The sequence below is a fragment of the Ambystoma mexicanum genome, chromosome 1p (assembly GCF_040938575.1).
Source record: "Ambystoma mexicanum isolate Mex_15411 chromosome 1p, UKY_AmexF1_1, whole genome shotgun sequence".
NCBI lineage: Eukaryota > Metazoa > Chordata > Amphibia > Caudata > Ambystomatidae > Ambystoma > Ambystoma mexicanum.
The window spans coordinates 1,031,947,555-1,031,966,686 of record NC_090921.1 but is presented as its reverse complement, the minus strand read 5'-3'; positions in this window follow the sequence as shown (position 1 = coordinate 1,031,966,686).

The window sequence follows — 19,132 nt, the reverse complement described above, 5'->3', positions numbered from 1 at the left end:
TGCCCCGTGTCCTTTTCCTGTTCCCCCCACCCCCGCTCATGCCCCATGTGTGCCCTGTTCCCCCCCACCCCCTGCTCATGCCCCGTGTGTGCCCTGTTTCCCCCCCACCCCCGCTCATGCCCTGTCTACCCTGTTACCCTCCACTCCCCGCTCATGCCCCGTGTCTCCCTTGTGTTTCCTCCCGCTCATGCACCGTGTCTTTCTTGTGTTACCCCTCACCCCCTGCTCATGCCCGTGTCTCCCTTGTGTTACCCCCACCCCCGCTCATGCCCCGTGTCTCCCTTGTGTTACCCCCCCACCCCCGCTCATGCCCCGTGTCTCCCTTGTGTTACCCCCACCCCCGCTCATTCCCCATGTCTCCACCTGTTCCCCCCCACCTCCCGCTCATGCCCCATGTCTCCCTCCTTTCCCCCCCACCCCCCACTCATGCCCCATGTCTCTCTCCTTTCCCCCTCACCCCCGCTCATGCCCCATGTCTCCCTCCTTTCCCCCCACCCTCGCTCATGCCCTGTGTCTCCATCCTTTTCGCTCCACCCCCCACTCATGCCCCGTGTCTGCCCTGTCCCCCCCCACCCCCCACTCATGCCCCGTGTCTCCCTCCCGTTCCCCCACCCCCTGCTCATGCCCTGTATTTTGCCTGTTCCCCCCACCCCCCGCTCATGCCCCGTGTTTCTCTCCTTTTCCCCCCCACCCCCGCTCATGCTCCGTGTCTCCCCTGTTCCCCCCCACCCCCTGCTCATGCCCCGTGTTTTCCCTGTTCTCCCCACCCCCTGCTCATGCCCTCTGTCTCCCTCCTTTCCACCCCACCCCCCGCTCATGCCCCGTGTCTCCATCCTTTTCCCCCCACCCCCCTCTCATGCCCCGTGTGTGCGCTGTTCCCCCCACCCCCACTAATGCCCCGTGTCTCCCTCCCGTTCCCCCCCACCCCCTGCTCATGCCCCGTGTTTTGCCTGTTCCTCCCACCCCCTGCTCATGCCCTGTGTCTCCCCTGTTCCACCCCACCCGCCGCTCATGCCCTGTGTCTCTCTCCTTTCCCCCCACCCTCCGCTCATGCTCCGTGTCTCCCCTGTTCCCCCCCACCCCCTGCTCATGCCCCTTGTTTTCCCTGTTCTCCCCACCCCTCGCTCATGCCCCCTGTCTCCCCTGTTCCACCCCACCCCCTGCTCATGCCCCGTGTCTCCCTCCTTTCCCCCCACCCCCGCTCATTCCCCGTGTCTCCCCTGTTGCCCCCAACCCCCCGCTCATGCCCGGTGTCTCCCCTGTTGCCCCCCCCGCTCATGCCCCTTGTCTCCCTTGTGTTCCCCCACCCCCGCTCATGCCCTGTGTTTCCCTCGTGTTACCCCCCACCCCCGCTCATGCCCCGTGTTTTCCCTGTTCCCCCCACCCCCCGCTCATGCCCCGTGTCTCCCCTGTTCCACCCCCTGCTCATGCCCCGTGTCCCCCTCCTTTTCTCCCCCACCCATCGCTCATGCCCCGTGTCTCCCCTGTTCCCCCCACCCCCTGCTCAGGCCGTGTCTCTCTCGTGTTCCCCCACCTCCGCTCCTGCCCTGTGTTCCCTTCCTTTCCCTCCCACCCCCGCTCATGCCCCATGTCTACCTCTGTTCCCCCCACCCCCTGCTCATGCCCCGTGTGCCCTGTTCCCCCCACCCCTCGCTCATGCCCACGTGTCTCCCCTGTCCCCCCCCAACCTCCGCTCATGCCCTGTTGTGTTCTCTTTATACACCCGCCTTCCCTTTCCATGGTGGCCATCTTTTTTTTTTACCACCCAGGGTTCCCACTTTGAGGACCTAAGATGCTAGTGGTCTTCATCTATTGAAAATGATGTTATGGTGACGTTGCACTAATAAAAACCTATGAAATTCAATGAAAAAACTTTTTTAAAGGGACGTTATGGTTAAGTTGCGCTACTAAAAACCTATGAAATTCAGTGAAAAAGCTTTGTTGAAGGGACGTAAAACCGAAAAACCCTTGAAATTCGCCAGTTATGTTAAGCTAAGCAACCATAACTCGCGCCACCACCGTGCACTGCTAAGACTAACACCCACGACATCAAAGATGACATCACAAATGTCATTGATGACATCACTGATGCCATCACATGTGTATTTACCTTTCATGAAATGTGTGTACACAGGATTCTTATTATAATGTTGCGAAAAAAGTGTCAAGGATCATTGCAATAAATATCATACCCTAATTAGTGCGGTAGTGGCTGTGTAGTTATGGTTAAGTTGCTGTTTCCATAGGAAGAGCACTTTTTGGGCGGCTCATAACTTCGCTCCCCCTGGACAAATCCTCACCAAACTTTGCAAAAAAGTATATGGCCCACTCTGAATTTTTTTGCAAAGTTTGGTGAGTATTCGTCCAGGGGGGGCAAAGTTATAGGGGGGTCCCAAAACTTTTTTTTCCCCATAGACTGAATGGGGAAAAAACTTTGCTAGCGCCTACAGCCCAAACCGCTGGACGGATTTTCACCAAATTTGGACCAGGAGTAGCGGCTTGGTCCCGAAAGCTTTTGTAGAATGCTTTTGTAGATTTGGTGAAAATCCGTCCAGTAGTTTGTTTTAAAATGACCAAAAAGTAGGTCATATAAAATTAGTCATATCTGTGTTCGGTCCGCGGACACACTTCTCTGTTCGCTCCGCGGACAGTGTCCTGATTGGCCAATCGGCTTGCCTGATGTCCGCGGACATGCGACGTGTTCGCTGATTGGACGACGTGGAGAGTGAAGCGCATCAGATTTTCAGTAGCGCCCGCCATCTTGGATTCGCGGACAGCGCGGTGAAACTTGGTTTAAAAGTTGTATTTAGTAGAGTGTGTTGGTGTGTAAGAGTGTTTGGGGAGGGTGGGGGAGTATGAGATAGGTTAAATGTTTTGTTTTTTTATGTGGTGGATGCTCTTGTTGTGTTCGATTTGTCTGCGGACAACACGGCTGTTCTGAAATGTTCAAAATAAACTAAATGGGGGGTGTTCTGAGGACGCAATATGTGTCCGTTTTGTTCGCAAGCAAGCTGAAACTGTTCTAAGAACACTCGCAGTGTCCTGAAATGTTCGTAAATAAACAAAAGGGGGGTGTCCTGAGGACGCTGTCCGTATTGTTCGATGGGAAGTTTAATGTGTTCTAAGAACACTCGTGGTGTCCTGAAATGTTCGTAAATAAACAAAATGGGGGTGTCCTGAGGACGCTGTCCGTATTGTTCGTTGGGAAGTTGAATGTGTTCTAAGAACACTCGCAGTGTCCTGAAATGTTCGCAATTAAACAAAATAAGGGTGTCCTGAGGACGCTGTCCATATTGTTCGTTGACAAGTTGAAAGTGTTCTAAGAACACTTGCGGTGTCCTGAAATGTTCGTAGGGGGTGTCCTGAAGACGCTGTCCGTATTGTTCGCTGGCAAGTTGAATGTGTTCTAAGAACACTCGCGATGTCCTGAAATGTTCACAAATAATAAAATGGGGGTGTTCTGAGGACGCTGTCCATATTGTTCTCTTGCAAGTTGAATGTGTTCTAAGAACACTTGTGGTGTCCTGAAATGTTCATAAATAAACAAAATGGGGGTGTTCTTAGGACGCTGTCCGTTTTGTTCGTTGTCAAGTTTAAAGTGTTCTAAGAACACTCGCGGTGTCCTGAAATGTTCGTAGGAGGTGTCCTGAAGATGCTGTCCTTATTGTTCTCTGGCAAGTTGATTGTGTTCCATGAACACTCGTGGTGTCCTGAAATGTTCGTAAATAAACAAAATGGAGGTGTCCTGAGGACGCTGTCCGTACTGTTCAATGGCAAGTTGAATGTGTTCTAAGAACACTCGTGGTGTCCTGAAATGTTCGTAAATAAACAAAATGGGGGTGTCCTGAGGACGCTGTCCTTATTGTTCGATTGCAAGTTGAATGTGTTCTAAGAACACGTGGTGTCCTGAAATGTTCGTAAAAAAACAAAATGGCGGTGTCCTGAGGATGCTGTCCGTATTGTTCGTTGTCAAGTTGAATGTGTTCTAAGAACACTCGCGTTGTCCTGAAATGTTCGCAAACAAATAAATGGGGGTGTTCTGAGGATGCTGTCCGTATTGTTCTCTTGCAAGTTGAATGTGTTCTAAGAACACTCACGGTGTCCTGAAATGTTCGCAAATAAACGAAATGGGGGTGTTCTGAGGACGCTGTCCGTATTGTTCGTTGTCAAGTTGAAAGTGTTCTAAGAACTGTCGCGGTGTCCTGAAATGTTCGTAGGGGGTGTCCTGAAGACGCTGTCCGTATTGTTTGCTGGCAAGTTGAATGTGTTCTAAGAACACCCACGGTGTCCTGAAATGTTCGCAAATAAGAAATGGGGGTGTTCTGAGGACGCTGTCCGTATTGTTCGCTGGCAAGTTGAAAGTGTTCTAAGAATACTCATAATGTCCGCGGACATTAAAAGTTTCCATAGGCCATAGTTGAAATGTTTGACTCTATGGGTGTGATATGCTGCGGTGGTTGTGGCCAGGGCATAGAGTCTTGGGTGCATGGCCAAATGGCCAAATGGCCATGCACCCAAGACTCTATGCCCTGGCCACAACCACCGCACCATATCACACTCATAGTGGCTTATAACTTTGAGTTAAAAACAAATTTATAAAGAACAAAGTTATAAGCCACTATGGGTGTGATGTGCTGCGATGGTTGTACTTATTATAATATACTTACTGTTTGGTTTAGTAACTGAAGTACATGTATTTCGTGTTCATTTCTGCGCTAAAAGAAAATAGCATGCTAGTATTAGTATTTTGAAATGACTTATTACATGTATAATCAACAAAAACATTTTTTGGACCCTCATATTTAGTAGATTACAAACCAGAGTACTGTGCAATTTGCTCAGTTTCTGTTGTTGTTGCTAAAATCATTGGGTCGGCGGGAGAAATCCATGTTGGATTAAAAAAAAACCTTTTTCTGTTATGCTACAGTTTATTTGTTTGTTTGTTTTCAGTGTTCACTTGTTGTTTCTGGCTAATGCTTTATACATTGGCTTGTTGCAGTTTTTTGGAGCAGTTACATATTATTTATTTGTTTGGATATTGTAAAATTTTGGAGCAGTTAGATACCAGTAGGCGTATTCTAACTGTCTATTTTTTTATATACTTTAGTGGTATTGATTTATCTGTTTGGATATTGTTACATTTTGGGACAGTTAGATACCAATTGGTGTATTCTAACTGTCTATTTTTTGCTCTAATTATGTGGTATTCATTTATCTGATTAGTTGTTGTAGAATCTTTGGGCAGTTAGATAGCTTTTGGAATATTCTAACAGTTTATATTTTTTTACTATAAGTTTACTTAAGGTTTAAGTACAGTTTAGTTATCAAATTTAGGTTTTAAGATCATTAAATAAGCGTTTGTAAGATTTGCTGGTAATCTCTGCTTTAGAGTAATGGTACTATCATTACATTCAAACCATCCACATTTCTTTTTTATATATGCAGTGTAGTGCCCTGAATTGGTTGTGGCTCCTGCGTGGTAGATTATACCTATTGTTGTGAAGGTTTTCTTACCAAGTGATATTTGACCATGTGTGAATCCAGTCAGCTTGCAGTTGTTTTTGGTACCATCTGCATTGTAACATAGAAGCATTAGTATTACGTATTTACTATGTGTTTGTATTACTAACGTGGAGCGATTACCTGAATTGCAGGTAGTACATAATCTAGCATGGTTTGCATTTTGTACAAGTTGCTGAAATGGAATGGATTCACAATTAGGTATTGATATATATATATGAAGCGTTCATTGGGGATTTCTTCTTGTGTCACATTGTTGCAGAGAGTGCATGTATGTTTCCACATGTATGAAATCTGGAAGATTTCATTTATAGGTATGTTTTTTTTTTTCCAGTACTTGTAGTAAGTACATTAGAAATTCTTGTGGATCTTCCTGTGAGTTTATAGTGAATTTACCCATTCCAGCACAGTAGTCCAATTGTTGTCTTGTTCCATAAACACTATACGTGTTATCAGGATTGTTTGTTGCATTTCTGTGAAGTACTAACATTTGCAAACACAATTGGTCTGTGCTGTGTAAGTAAATGTTGTCAACAATTGGTGGCAATTGAAATAGAATATTCATTGCTACATTTGCGTAGCAAATTACTCCAACTATATTTGAGAGTTTAAATGGACCAGGTAGTTCTGTATCTGATTGATTTTTTTTTTAGTTTGTCTTCCTTTTTTGATGAAGTACCTGGTTTACTTTCCGTAATGGGTTCTTTTATGTTTGTGGTACTTGATGAAGTTTTAGTTTCTTTTACTCTCTTTGGAGGATTTGCAGTGACATCCTGTTGCATTTCTGTTTGATTTAGTTTTCTTTTACAATGTTTTAATTTTTATGGTACAGAATATGTGTTTAGATGGGGGGTGTATAGTGAGCAAAGTCTATTGTATTCTAAAATGCAAGGAATATCAGCGTTTACTTTACTTGCATCAAAGTTGATTAGTAATAGACTGTCAAGTGTACGTAAGCGTGATAGTGTTACGTAGCTCATGCCTTCTTTAAAGACTGTGTTACCAATGTCTGTCATTGCTTTGTCTAGGGTAAGACCTTGTGATTTATGAATGGTGACTGCGTATGCAAGAGTTAGAGAAAACTTCTCTCTGCGTACATACATGTCTTTGAAGAGAAGGAATCGAGCTGTTGAGCGTCCTATCCTTTTTACTTCTGAAAGTTTGTCAAAGAGAATATTGACAAACTGAATTTTGTTGTCACGTGGGTATGTTTGAAAGCCAACAACTGTACCCAGTGCTCCATTAACTAGTCCTTGGTCCACGTCAAGGTTACGTTTAAGCATTACTCTGCAATTTAAGGATAATTTTAATATCTTTTCCAATCCTGCTGTGTTTGAGATTGATTTTTCTAAACTATTTAGTCTTGTTGTAGCTTGGTCACAAATGGGTAGTGTCATACCATGCACATCTAGTTTGTCTGCGGTGCTAATTTCCATTATTGGTTGCATTTCTTTACTTAACATTATTTCATTGAATTTGAAACAGCTTGCAAGAGTTGGCATTAAGGCCATACAATTGACATTTTTGTGGGCTAATTGTTCCATAACATCTGTAGCACATGCATTATCACCATAAAGTGCATGAATGTGCCGGGTTTTCAATATTGCTTCTGCTTCTTTAGAAAGTATACCAACTCTGATACTTTTTAAGATGTTGGCATAAGTGAGATCTGCAGATTGCCACATGTTTTCTGTTAATTCTCTGTATTGGAAATGTTGCCAAATGTTGACATTTCCAATGCTGCCAACAATTTTACGGCAGAGTTTGTGTCCTAATGTTTTAAAAATAGGCTCACCTTTTACTGGTGTCAATTGAAGAAGATCTCTGAAAACAATAATGTGTTTTCCTGCAAAGAGCTCTTCATAGTATATTTTGAGTACTTCTTGTAATCTGAGGTGAATCAAAGCCAACATTAGGTTGGACACCATGCTCACTTAATCTATTAGAAGCATTTTCATTTGTTTCAATACTTTGCGTAGTTCCATTGTAGCTTCTGTAGAAAGTTTGTAATAGTCTAATTTGTTTTGGTGTTCTACTGGCAGTAGTAGTAATCAGTGAAAAGTGACACCACCTATGTCGTAGGCAGCTAAACCTGTGGGGGCAGTGACAACAGCTGGCAGTTTGTTGTTTGTCAATTGTTGAAGGAATTTACTGATGATTTTGATTAGGAATGTTTTGCCAGAACCAGCTTCACCACTGATACACTATATCAGTTATATACTTTACAATAGTATAGGTTTGTAATTTTGGCAGGTGCATTCTTTGTTTTCATGTTGTACACCATGTGCAATTTCTTTTGTTACTTCTTGAAAAATGCTACGTTGCTCATTGTTTAGTTTTGATTGTAGTATAGTTAAGTCTTCTTTATTTTCATACTGACACATGGTGTTTTCTACTTCTATCATAGCTAATTCTGCCTCATTTGTTATTAGTGGCTCTCCCAGTGGTTCTTGGCTTCCTGTTACAGAAGGTTGACTACTGTCAGGGGTGTCCTTATCTAGTTGGGCCTGGAGTTCTTCTTCGTGTTGCTGTTCATTGTGCAACATTGTTTTGTACTGTGTAAAGTCTACATCAGTTATAGTGCGTTCATTTGCTTTGAAAGCGTCTTCATATGAGTCATAGTTATCTAGTATTTCTTCTTCTTTTCTCCTTGGTTTAAAGAGTTGTAGCAGGGACATGTAATATACTTCTTTATGTTGAGGAGTCTTTAATGACAATTTTATATGATTAGTTAAATTTGGTTTGGTGAGTTTTACTAAGCTGCCTTCACAGTTTGTCACTCTGTATTTACCGTTTTTTTCATCAGGTTTTATGTTATTTTTGTATGTGTAGTTTTGGGCTATGTGGTATAGACACATGGTTTCCAAAGTGGTACTCCTGTTTGGGTTATATGTCTCCAATAAATAGTTTTTTAAAATGTCTTGGCTGTTGGGATCATGTTTGGCTATTGTTTCTATATCTTCGTATGATTTTAGAACTCTTTTTCTAGATTTAGCTGGACCAAGACTTAGCCATAGTATATTTTCAGATTTACCATATAGTGCAGTACCAGTTAAACGATCAGCTGCTTCATAGGATCCACATTCTCTATGGGACAGCATTTTATATGCCCAAGCTGTATAATTTTTGAGACACTGTGTTATCTGATGACAGGTCATTCAGAGGTCTTGCAGCTCTGTCTTTTCTGCTTTGGTTAAGTATGCTGTGACATATCGTGCAACTGCAGTAGAATTGTCTGCAATGTACTGCACATCTATGCTTGCATTCCATAAGTGGGCAATGATTGCATTGTAATCATTGATATATTTTTCTTCTTCTTTTCTTTTTATGTAATATGTATTTTTAGGTGACTTACCTTTAACACTATGTCTAACTGAAGACATGAGGTTGTTCACTTGTCCCTTGTCTAGGGAAACCAAATCGGCATTTGCTGTAGTATTTCCCTTTGTTTTTGTATTTGCGATGACAATATTTGCCACATTTGTGTCTTTGAAATTGTAAAATTTGTGCATGAAGATCACTATTTTTGAATTCCGATGGAATTTCACAAGTGACATATTTTTCAATAAACTGTAAAACAGTGACATCACTGTCTTGACCAAATTTAGGAGCATCTTTAATCCATAAAAGCATGTGGATATGTGGTGCTCCTGTGGCTTGGTAGTCTTTTCTCCAAAAGATGTGTTGCACTTCTCCAAGGGGAGGAACAGTTTTATTACAAATAAAATGTAGCATAGCAATGAAGCGATGGTGAAAATATCTTGAAACATTAACAGGATCCAGAGAACAAAGTTCTCCAGGTGTTAGTATATCTATGTTTGTTTTGTTTTTGTTTGATATGCGTAGGAAATCATGTAAATCATCCCATGCATATTCTGCACAACTTAATGTAACAAACCAAGTGGGTAGGCCAAGGTTTTTGATCATACAACGTACATGACCGTGACGTCGAAACCAGTACTCCTTAGTACCACGCATATTTGCTAATAGATTTGTAAAATTTGATTGTAAAACCTCATCTTTTTGTTGTACTTTTTGTAATAATTGTGTAGCTGTCATATTTTGAAAGTCTGATCCTGATTTTAATATGTGTGCAACTCCGTAACATAAAGTTGCTAGTTCACTTTCAAAGAGTAGGTGGAATATGTATTCCACATTTTGTCTAATTCTGGGATCTTCAGAATACATCCGTAATGAGCGGTATTCTGATGCTGATATTTGAATAGGTCTATCATCGGACCTTCCTCCTTTGCCAGTAGGAAAGAGTAGAGGAAAAGCACGTGCTTCTATACATTTTTCCCATATGCTGATTGGTGATCCTTTTGTTTGACGCATTTGGTACGTTTCCAGTGCATCTTCTATGGTGTTATTAGAGTGCAATGGATGAATTGTATAATGGTCTAAAGTGTTTGATATTGTAGCATGATCTAGGAGCTCAAATTGACCAGCTTCTTATGTCTCTTGAATTATTTCAGTTGTATCCTTCAAGTTTTCTTCAATATTAATTTCTTTGTAATATTCATTATTCTCTTTAAAATATTGCAAGGCTTCTCTAACTTTATGTAAATCTACCAGCTGTTGCCAAATTTTTTTGTCTTTTGTAGGTACTCCATTTACCAAGATAATTAAAGATTGTTGCATTAGACGTTGCACTCCTAGAGTGTGCACATTTTCTTTTAGATCTAATGGTAAATACACTACTTTTCCACGAATACCTTTCACTAATTCAGAGGGAGGTAATTTTGCAGTTTTTGTTTGAAGGCGTATTATTGCTTGAAATGGGTGCACTGTTTGAATTATGATGCTCTCATATAAATTAAGTTGTTGAAGGGATTTTGGTAGTGGATATAATTCCGAATTATTTGTGATAGCATGTGAAGGAGTTTGGTTGTTGTCAAGTTTTGTAGTGCAGTAACTACAAAGTATTACGGAGTCAGTTATTTCGTATTTGTTTTCTGCTATAAGGTAGAGAGCTAATTCAAACCATTTAGAATCTTCATTGTCTTCTATTTTGTATGATAGGTCTACAGTTTTTGTGTTACTTTTATAAAAAGTTCTGCGGCAACATACACACACGTGGTTTGGTACTTCAGCTGATGTACTTTTAAATTTTAGTATTTCTTTTTTGTCTGTGTGTAGTAAAAGGTTGCCATGTGTAGAATTGTTACTAATTTGGTTTACAGCTATTTCATTCTGTAAGTGGGTTTCACTTCCAAAATATTTTTTCTGGATATAGTCGATTTCTTCTAGTAGGTCTTTTGCTGTACCATGTAGAAGAATGTTATTTAAATTGGCCAGTGCTAAAGCAGGACTTTTAGCATAGTACAGTTTATAAACTAGATTTCTTATAGTTGAATGATGTGTTGATATCCTTTTGATATCATGGAAGGTGGTTTTGCAAGTAGGTCCTGAATGCAGGCCAATGAATGTCCTTGTAGTCCTGTGTACTTGCGTACTGGACAGGTATCCATATTTTGCAGTAGTTTCATTTTGATTTTGTCTTTGCTTTTCACATATTGAGTGAAGAATTGGCGTAAAGACTTGAAAAATTGTTTGGGAATGTTACACATTGACATGCATGGCCATTTGTACACTAGATGTTCTGATTCAGTTGAATGGAAGGGTAATTCTAAATTTTCAGGACATATTTTTGTAAGGAGTACTTCTTGTTCATTATGGTATTATTAACTTTTTCATAACCTCGACCACTGCTATGTATTTGTTTGCTTTTGTTTGTACGCTTCTTCATTAAAGTATGGTTCTGTGCTCGTAGAGTGACTCCATTCACCTCCGCAGATACTTAAGAAGTTCTTTCTGTTGACATTCCGTTTATTGAGAAGTCTTTTTTGTAATTTAGTTATTAGTTTTGTTAGTGGTTTCATTTTGTTTAACACTAAAATAAATAACTTTCTTTTGAGAAACTGTCTATCACTGTCTATCAACGCTTCTAAGATTAATTTCCTACGATAGGTTTTAAGCGTTGAACCTGGATTCTCTCCTGTTTTTATAAGATTTTGAAGGACTTTGTGACGGAACATTTTGGCTAAAATACTTTTCTTGGTATGCTTACTTTGAACTATATAAAGATTTAAAGAAGAAGTTTTATCTATAGTGATAGCTGATTTTCTACTAATTGTTTTTTGGTTTGGTTTACATTTTGATAGAGGACGCAAAGTTTTTGTACTTGAAACTTCTTTTGTTTCACTAAATGACTGTTAGCTGTATTGTTTCAACTTTTTTTTACAAATTGTGCTAGAGATGGATGCTTATGTTGGACACTTTTATTTTCATTTGCTCTACTTCTGCGTTGCTTTCTACGGACTTGATTTTTGGAAGGCATTCTTTAGGGTCTGTTGAAAAAAATAAAGAAGGTATGGGTTGTGGTGTTCTGCAATGTATGTGTGCTGTGTGCATGAGTGTTTGAGTAAGATGATAAAGATGTATGTAATGGTGTGTGATTGTGCATTGGGAACTACAACTAGTAGGGATGGGTATTCTTGAATTAATGTGTTACTAAACTGGGGTTCAGATGACAGAAAAAAGTAAGCTAGTGGTGTGGAGAAGTATAAATAGTATATCTAATGCTATACAATTAAAACAGTTGTTTGTTCTATAACATCTAAATTCTAGCGGTTGAGTTGGGTAATTTGTGTGTCTAAAAATTAGGAATTTGTGGGCCATTCTGGCTGTAAATCGCTGTTTAAGACATGGGGATTTTTGGACAGAATGGTGCAGAATCTTTATTTTTAGGCACAGAAATAACATGAATTAACCTTACAGTGTGTTTGAGTAATAATACAAATATTATGGTGATATTCTACTTACTTTTTTTCTAAAATGAACAGGTTACTTCTTAGTTTTTCTTTGTACTTCAAATTTGGTTGCTTCTTTTCAGGAGAATGGTCTTCACTGCAATTGTAAAAGAAACAAATTAGTAATTTTGTTTGTATATAGCACTGTTTTTAATTTAGACATTGATTTTTTTAATTGAAATCCTCAGCGCCTTCCTCAAAACCATTAAAACTATTTTATTTACATAAGATACGTTGCACCAGTTGAATACATATGATATGTTCTTAATGAACAAATTGTATTGCAATGACTAACTGTAGCAAACAAAATATCTTTACTATGTCTTGTGAAATTGATAATGTACCACTGAATACCATTATTCCTGTAACTAAGCTCTTCCCAGTAATAGTGCCTCAATGTCATGGGCTGCTTGTCCTATATAAATGTAAGTAATTAAATAAATAAAGAAATACAAAAAATTATGTAATTGTACAAGTATTATTGTTTGAGATTTGAACATAGAGTGTGCATGCAATTTTGTTTGACTATATGTAGTCTATATATTTCATTTAAAAAATGTTAGTTTAACATGATTTGAGTGTGTGTGTGTATAAAGAAATTAAATAGTATAAAGATTTGTAAGTGACAGTTGATTTTAGGAGATTGAAAAAAAGACAGCAGATTAATTTTACAGATTATACAAGCTAAAAGTCAGTTGGAAAATGTGTTCATGTACTGTACAGAAAATATGCATACCTGTAGTTTGTGTTCATGCATATGGATATGCATGGAGCTGCAAGTAGAAATCTTGGAGACTTGTACAGTATTTCTTGTAGATGGTGCTTGCCAATGATATGACACTTGTACTCAGAGAGATTCACAGTACATTTGCAGTGCTGATCTATGATGATGCAGTTAGATGTAGAGGTCTTGAATGTGATTGGTGGATGTTCATGTGACTTCTTAGCTACATCCAATTAGGGAATGGCACAGAGAGTGAACTGGAAAGGGTAGAAGGGCTGTTCATGTTACGATATGTCCGCGGACATGGCGGTAGTTCGCGGACATCGGGTGTTACATCCGGGGATTTTTGGGTTCAGAAGTCATGCAAATGAGAATGAGCACTGAAAGGGATTGGTCAGGAAAGTTAAGTGGGTGTGTTGTGCCAGGAGAGAGTTTCTCAGATACTCTTTTTGCTGAGAGAAGAACAGATAGCTATGGCTGTGTGTTTCAGAAAGCAGATTGTTTGGATTTTGGGAGACTCGTGGATACATTGGTTGAAGGTGCATGCAGAAACCTGTGGAGTAGCTGTAGATCTTGGATTCCCACATGTGGAAGTACACCAGCATGGAGTACGTGGAATGAAGTGGTTGGACTTGTTACCTCTCTGTGCTACTTTGGAGACATATCCAGATATAATTATAATTCATTATGGAGGGAACAGTTTAGGACATGTGTCTGGAATTTCTTTGCAATTAGCAATGAAAGAAGGACTTGGGAAGGTCATGGACATGTTTCCAAATTCTCAAGTAATTTTTTCACGGATTGCGCAGAGACAAATGTGGCTTCGTTCTTCTTCATTTGGTCCACAAATGGAGAAAGCAAGGCGCAATGTCAATAAGGCTGTTTGTGCCTTTCTAAGAGATTTTGACATGTCCTCTTTTCACAATGAAAATATTATGTTTCGTAGTAGATACATTTTTCGCAGAGATGGAGTACATCTAACTTATGCTGGCAATCAGATTTTTCGAAGAAACATACAAAATGCATTGCAACCTTTTTTAGAATGACAGCATGCATTTTGAAGTAGGTGTTGAGTATTTATAATTTTTGAAACACAAACACCTCCCAAAGGCTCTTTTCAGAGCCACCACTTCCTCCCAGAGAAAATTGCAATGGTTTTGATAGGGTAGCACCCCAAAATTTTAGATGTCCGCGGACTTCTGAAAAATTCAAAGGGCCCGGCTTCATTTATTTTCACTTCTATTTTTTAACTGTGAAAGGCGGCTCTGAAAAGAGCCTTATTTTTTTTTTATTTGTGTTATTTTATATTTTTTTTGGTTTTTTATACACGACACACTAGGAGAGGAGGGGAAAGGAGGGTAAAGGAGGGAACACCAACTACAGGGATAAGAAAGGGCAAGCTGAGAGAGGAAGATGTAGAGTGGGTTTTATTTGGGTAGTGAGCAGGTCTTCTCGTGCTCTGAGACGATAGTCTCAAAAGCACTACAAAGTCGCTCCCCCCTGCAGAGTGCTGTGTCTCAGTACATACACACAACTGTGACCCTCGAAAGGTAAGGGTCATCAGCATTATGTATGGCCTGTGAGGCAGCTTGAGGAAGACGCTGTCCCACAGAGGTGTTCCTTGTGGTGACAGGATCAGAAACGGAGGATGAAGTAGAGGAAATCAACCTACTACGCGCCTCGCAAGGTACAACCTTGCGAATGGCCCCAGAGTGAAATGACCTTAGGTGTCGCTTCATGGTAGTGGTCCCAAAGCTGTACGAACCATGCCTCCCACGACTGAGTACCATTTTGCACTCATTGCAGGTGACTCGGTTCGCACAAGCCTTAGGACCATCCCCATGAATGGTAAATAACCGCCACACCCAAGACTCACGCTGAGTGCGGGTAGTAGGGATTTCCACTACCTCATTCTCGTCATCCTCTTCTTCCTCCTCTGCATCCTCACTCCGTTTCCCCTCTTCAGGCCCTTGGGGAGGTGGTGGTGGTGGCGGGGGTGGAGGTGGTGCTGAAGCAGGTGCAGCACCAGGCGGCAGTAGTGCAGCCATGGATGCCATCTCGATGATGGTGTAATCTGCAAGCTGCAGGAAAAATAGCTGTGCTCTGAAGAATAGCCAGAAACACAATGAGAATAAGCTCTAGGGTGTGGTCTTTTATAGAGGTGCTTGTACGCGGTTCGCGGACATGCGCGCTGTCCGCGGACAGATCGAACACAAAAAAAGGTTAAAAAACTTTCAAAAAGTATGTAGAAACTCAGGATTAGTATGTGGGACTTGTGCTATGGTGAGTTTTTATTGACAAATATTGTGGATTACTTTAAAATGTACTTTTAAATTGTTCGGGGACATGAACAGTTTCCGCATTCAGAACACACGATCAGCATGGGCGCGGTCACATGATCACTTCGCGAACATGTTCGCGAAGGAAGCGGCTGTCCGCAGGACACCAAATGCACGGACATTGGTTTGCGCATGCGCGTTGATGTTCTACGGACACTGTTCGGGTCCTGAAGTAATTAAAAGTGCGTCACACGTCAAATGAACAGTTACGGACAACTGTTTGTTCTTAGAACAGTTTAACTTCCTTTGTGAACAATACAGACGGACATTTAGTTTATTTACGAACATTTCAGAACACTGTGTGTGTTCTTAGAACAGTTTCAACTTGCTAGCGAACAGTACGGCCAGGTACACTGTTCTTCAGGACACCTCCATTTTCGTTTATTTACGAACATTTCAGGACACCGGTTGTGTTCTTAGAACGGTTTCAACTTGGTAGCGAACATTATGGACAGGTATAGTGTTCTTCAGGACACCTCCATTTTCGTTTATTTACGAACATTTCAGGACACCACTTGTGTTCTTAGAACAGTTTCAACTTGCTAGCGAACAATACGGACAGGTATAGTGTTCTTCAGGACACCTCCATTTTCGTTTATTTACGAACATTTCAGAACAACGCGTGTGTTCTTAGAACAGTTTCAACTTGCTAGCGAACACTACGGACAGGTATAGTGTTCTTCAGGCCACTTCCATTTTCGTTTCATTACGAACATTTCAGGACACCGCGTGTGTTCTAGAACAGTTTCAACTTGCTAGCGAACAGTACGGACAGGTATAGTGTTCTTCAGGACACCTCCATTTTCGTTTATTTACGAACATTTCAGGACACTGCGGGTGTTCTAGAACAGTTTCAACTTGCTAGCGAACAGTACGGACAGGTATAGTGTTCTTCAGGACACCTCCATTTTCGTTTATTTACGAACATTTCAGGACACTGCGGGTGTTCTAGAACAGTTTCAACTTGCTACGAACAGTACGGACAGGTATAGTGTTCTTCAGGACACCTCCATTTTCATTTATTCATGAACATTTCAGAACAACCGCGCTGTCCGCGGACACCTACATTGTTTTTTTTTTTAAAACTGAAACTAATTACAACACAATATAAAAATGTAACTTTATTGAACATATATGAATAATTCATGACAGAGAAGGTGAGGCAGAAACGGAAACAAAAACAGGAGAATTAGGGGTTTCAACATGATTGGTATCAGGTGAAGAAGGGATGGAAGTCTCATCAAAACGTTTTGGGTTATGGAGAGGGTTTGGGGATAATTGACTGGGATATGGTGAGGGGGACAAGTAAATGTGGGACAATGGTATGAGGTTTTTGTTTTAAAATGCTCCTCAACAAAAGTTTTCAAATTATTAAAATTGGTCAACAATATATCCATTTTTTCTTTTATGCTGTCAAGAGTGTTATCCATAACAGTTTCTTCAGAGGTATTTTCTATTTTGGTATGCTCTGTACAAAAAAAAATATGTATGTTAAATGTATATAAAATAATAATAATTAAATGGTTTATATTGTAAAGTGTGTACCATTAGTTTCACTATCTTCTGATATTTCCTCATGTGGGAAATGCTCCTCTAGCCATTCCAGAGTACTAGACATTTCTGTGAGAAAAAAAAGATAATATATTTTTTTTATCTAATACAGAAAGTTTATAAATATATGAGTAAAATGAAGTACACTTACTATTTCAGGTAATATATGTTCTGAGTACTCTGTAGGTCTGGTCTTGCTCTTAGTTGTGGAGTGTCTGTGAGGTAATTTTGATGGAAGCCAATTTATCTTCTTTTGGTATATTCCATTTTAGAACATATTGTATTTAAATGAATGGTTAGTGTGTTACATATATGGGGTACATTTCATATGTATTACTACATATAATATGTATGTGTGCTGCTTTGTGAATTTTTCAAATGTTACTATGTTATGATATAACAATTAAACATACCCTCCCAGAGTTTTTAGGTAGTGGTACTGTTGTCCGAACATGTCCGCGGACACCAAAAAAGTTTGCGGACATCAAATTCAGTAGAAGGGGTGCAGTATGTTCCATATTACATGTACATAAAGTCAAAGTTATTATTGTTAAGTTGTGCTACTAGAAACCTATGAAATTCAGTGAAAAAACTTTGTTAAAGGGACGTTATGGTTAAGTTGCACTACTAAAAACCAATGAAATTCAGTGAAAAAACTTTCTTAAAGGGCTGTTATGGTTCCAAGTAAAACCGAAAAACCCTTGAAATTCGCCAGTTATGGTAAGCTAAGCAACCATAACTCGCGCCACCACCGTGCACTGCTAAGCCTAACACCCAGGACATCAAAGATGACATCACAAAGTTACAAAGTTTTTTCACAGAATATATATATATATATATATATATATATATATATATATATATATATATATATATATATATCCTGTATACGGAAGTGCGAGAGCCACTCCACTTAACTTATATTCCTCAAGAAGCCCTGTCCGACCTGTAGGATATCTTTCATCTTAACGCCTTAACCAAACAAAACACAGAAATACCTCTACCGCAACAGAAAACCAAAAACCACCACAATTGCACACACGCAGACAGCAACACCCAACTAACCACAACACACTACAGAAAACGAAACCAATTACACACAGATCATCCCACACACACTCATACAATAAACAGCACCTAACTCCTATCAACTAAAATCAAACCCAGCACACAGGGACCGGTTTTTCCAACAGCGCATCAAAGCTCTCTTGAGATGTTTCCCTCTCTATCCCACTAACTAAGCCCTCCTTCCTTTTCAGATCCACCAGAACACCTGGAGACTATGCAAATGGCAGTGGTGTACGGTATAAATCACAATAACATTAGATAACCTTGGGCACTATGAACACAGACCACCACACTGAGTGCGTACTGCAAAGAGTGTTGGCCATGCAAAGAGTTGAATCGGGAAAATCGTGTAACCCACCTCCTGTAATGAGTTACAAGTAGTGTCACATCCTATTTAAACCACAAGAAGAAACACATGGTTGCACATATATGTTTCAATCAGAAAACTCTTTTGCTATAGCAACACAGGATGCATAGTGCATACATGTGTGTGCTGCAGTGGAATAAGGTCCATCTCACTTTTATGGGCAGGAGAAATAACCCATTTTCAATTATTTGCAATTTGATGAAATGCCCTGGCTGTTCTTGAACCAGCAATAGCCCATCTAAATTCTTATCCCAGAAAAATAAAATACAATATAAAAGGATTTTATTATATTTTAAGGTGCTTCCACAACAAACCTGACTTTTTCTGATGTATGCAAGGAAGATGCGCAAACAATTCAGCATGGCCAGTGCAAGCACTAGGCAAACTAGGCAGCTGCCTAGGGTTTCGGACAGCTGGCTATGCAAGAGCAGTTCTTTCTCTCTGCTTTCACGAATTACAAAAGATATGCAAACCATTCTGAGTTAAAGTGGCTGTATAATGTCCTGCTGCAGTTAGGGGGTGCCCTTCTGCAATTCATAGGAGCCTATAACATGAAAGCAGGACTTTTAACACATGTTTTTGAACAGCATAGTACATGGTCTGGTGCAAAACAAAAGAGGTGACGGCTGGAAGGTTTGGAATTGATCCTAACCTCTGGCATTGCTCTGGGCAACCCCCCAGACCATCGTTCTTCAACCTGCCAAGCCATTACAGAAGGGGAAATACCATATGCAAATCAGGCCTGGTCCCA